This window comes from Gavialis gangeticus, unplaced genomic scaffold, assembly GCF_001723915.1.
Source record: "Gavialis gangeticus isolate Ggan-Ray unplaced genomic scaffold, GavGan_comp1, whole genome shotgun sequence".
NCBI classification, from domain to species: Eukaryota; Metazoa; Chordata; order Crocodylia; family Gavialidae; genus Gavialis; species Gavialis gangeticus.
In genome coordinates this window covers 94,503,755-94,507,078 of record NW_017729034.1, presented here as the reverse complement: position 1 = coordinate 94,507,078, position 3,324 = coordinate 94,503,755, and the positions used below count along the sequence as shown (strand labels likewise).

The 3,324-nt window shown below is 56.0% G+C and overlaps 1 protein-coding gene across 2 annotated transcripts in view; it reads right to left on the bottom strand.

The window, feature by feature from the left end:
• The window catches only part of MTFR2 (mitochondrial fission regulator 2), a 27,588-nt gene extending 24,587 nt beyond the window's left edge, over nt 1-3,001 (bottom strand). For both annotated transcript variants that reach the window (XM_019527583.1, XM_019527584.1), the window contains exon 1: nt 2,988-3,001. The gene's annotated coding sequence lies outside the window, so the exon portion shown is untranslated. The remainder of the gene's footprint in view (nt 1-2,987) is intronic.
• Nucleotides 3,002-3,324: the final 323 nt, after the last annotated feature.

Below are 3,324 nucleotides of genomic sequence, written 5' to 3'. Positions count from 1 at the left end.
GGCTGAGAGAGATCTTGGAGTCATAGTTGACTCCAAGATGAACATGAGCCGGCAGTGCAACAAGGCCATCAACAAAGCCAATCACACCTTGTCGTGTATTAGCAGATGCATGACCAACAGATGGAGGGAGGTGATGCTCCCCCTCTATGCAGTACTAGTCAAGCCGCAGTTGGAGTACTGCGTCCAGTTTTGGGCGCTGCACTTCAAGAGAGACATGGAGGATCTGGAAAGGGTTCAGAGGAGGGTCACTCGCATGATTAGTGGTCTCTGTGAAAGACCCTATAAGGAGAGGTTGAGAGAGCTGGATCTCTTCAGCCCATATAAAAGCCGGCTGGGGGTGACCTTGTGGCCACCTATAAATTTATCAGGGGAGGACAGCAGGGAATTGGGGATGTGCTGTTTTCCAGGGAGTAACTAGGAATAATGGGTGCAAACTAGTGGGGAGTAGATTTAGGTTAGACATTAGAAAGAAATGTTTTACAATAAGGGTGGCCAGAGTCTGGAATGGGCTTCCAAGAGAGGTGATGCTGTCATCTGACTTGGAGGTCTTCAAGAGGAGGCTTGACAATCACCTGGCTGCGGTCGTCTGAACTCGGTCCTCTTTCCTGCCAAGGGCAGGAGGTTGGACTCGATGAGCCATTGGGTCCCTTCCGACTCTATAATCTATGAACCTATCTATAATCTATGAATCTATGAAGGCAATGAGGGCAGTGGTGCAGGGCTGTGCTCCTCAAAGCAGCAACAGGTGCAGGAGGTGGATTGCCCGGGCAGGGAAGGGGTAAGAAGCAGCAAGGAATCGCTGCGTGGCCCCACTATGCCCAGCCACGCCAGGTTGCACCCACTGGCTCCAGAAGCCCCAAGGAAAGCAGGATGGGAACTCGAACCAGCAGCCTGCACCCGCCCCAGGTACAGATCAGGGGAGGGGGGGCGCAGGAGTGTGCACAGCAGCAAGGAACCGGCCCACCCCCTCCCCCGGATGACCTACCCGCAGCCCCATCCTGCTCCTCGCTGGGGCCCTGCATCCACGTATTGTGGCCACAGCCCCAAGCCCCACCTGGCTGGGCAGCAGCCCCTCAGCCCTGCCCAGCTCCCTCCCTACAGGGGCCTCAGTCCCCCACTTACCTGCTGGAGCTGCTCTGCAGGCTGCCTGGGACCAGTGCATGTCTCTGTACATGGTGCCCTCTGTCTTTCTGCCTTCCTCCCAACAGCTCTTTACCTGGACTGGGGTGGGTGTCTGTACAGGTGCCCCACTGCCTGCCTAAGCCATTACAATCCATTCAAACTGGTCAAGTGTTTCCACTGCTCATGCACCACTGGGGCAGTAAGGAGATGCCTTACTGCACATATGCCTAGGAGACTGGACCAGCATAATCATGACATCATTAATCATGTCATTTTGAAACTGGTGGGGCAGCAATCAACCGCCCCTTATTGACCGGCCGCCACTGGCACGTGCGTTCCACTTCCTGAGACACACTCTTGGCAATGTCCAGGGCTCCCAGAAATAGCCAGGGGCATCTCTCAATGATCAGGAAATCCAAACTTTCCCTGCTTCCAGAGATGTGTCCTGGAGATCTTTGGGGACCACATCTGGAAGGAAGAAAAGCCGGGACACTCCAGTGTAGTCCCAGGGCAGAGACCTCCAATCTGCCCATTGGCAGAGACTACACCAGAGTGCCCTGCTTTCCCCACTTCCACAGATGCTCCCTGGGATCTCCGGGACACGCCTCCAGAAGCAGGGAACGGGAATGCCAAGGTTTTGTACTCGCTGAGACATGCCCCCAGCTATCTCTGGGAACCCCGCCGCAGGTTGCCAGGGGCACGTCTCTGGAAGCGGGGGGTGGGGAGGGGGTGGCTGCCCCTCGTCCCACAACATCAACACGCGGGACAATGCCCTGGAGATAGATAGCTGAGGGGGTGAGGCCAGGAAGGTGCTCCCCAGGCTTGAAGGGCCTGACTATGTGCATGCATGCTTGTGAGGCTCAGGACCAGGCCCCTCAAACCCAGGAGCAGCAAGAGAGTGTGGGCAGCTCTGGGCTGCCCATGCCATCCTGCTATGAAACAGCACTGCCTGCGGAGGCAGCTGTTGCTTTGGGCTACTAGCAACAGGCACAAGGGCACATCCGTTCACCCCTGTGGAGACTGGCACTTTCAGCATCGCATCTGCTTTCCTCAACCACGGCCCGTTTGGTGACATGGGCTGCTGCCTAGGACAGCTCCTACCCTTCCCAGGGGCTACCAGGCTAGGGACACAGGCCTGCGTTGCCAAGTCTTAAATACAAAATTGTCGTACAGGAAGCTCAAACTATCATATTTTTGGAAAAAAACCTATTCAACGCTGAAAAAAAAAGAAGTTTGCAAATAAGTGGTCTTCTTATTTACTCTATATTCCTCACTTTAACTCTCCAGCCAGCGAGAACTGGGTCCAAATTGAAGCATTTCTTTATTTCAAGGCGAGCAATCATTAGGAAGTGCCAGCAGCAAACCTGAAAGTCAGTTAACACCCCTTAAGAGCAGTCTGGGTTTGGCTGCACCAGTTAACTGCCTCAAAAATTATTGTGTTTTGGGGATAAAGGTTATAGACGTGTTGGTCTAAAAAGCAAAGGCAGTCAGTGGGATAGAGATGACACCTATTATTATTATTAGATAGTTGCAAAAACAATTCTTTATTTGCAAGCTCCCTTTTTTTTGTTTGTTTTTTGTGGGTTTTATTTCCTGGCTGAGGGGACATTTTGACCGCTGTGGTGTTAACTATCATACGCCGTTCCAGGGTTGAAATGATCAGACAAATCACTTGGTTGGATAATTATGGTACAGCGGACAGGAAGTAGCTGCGCGGAGCCCAGAGCATACGCAGGCGCTGCGAGACAAGAAGACCCCGCGGCTCATTGGAATTAACCGCCGCGCCGCGCCCCGCCGCCCGCAACGCCCGGGCTCCCCCAGTCACCCGCCCCACCCTACGTCACGCCGCGCGCCGGGGGCTTCACCTGTGCGCGTGGCCTGTACAACCCTCTCCTCGGGCTTGGGCCCCCGGGGCTCGCGGGCGGCTGCGAGCTCCCCAACCCCTCGGCCAGGCGACTGGGGGCACCGAATTCGAAGCGGCGCCGCGCCAAACTGATTGGGCAATGTCACAAAGGGCAGGCCGCACGGGTCGCCCAATCGGGAAGCAGGGAGCGCTGTAACACTCGCGGGGGCCGACGGGAGCCGGCTGCGTTCGAACTCGGGGGTTTGGGGTGAGTCTCGCTAACGTCAGCTGGAGCCGCGTGGGGAGGGGTGGGGGGTGAGCAGCGCCCCGGCCAGACCCCGGGGGGGGGGGGGGGGGGG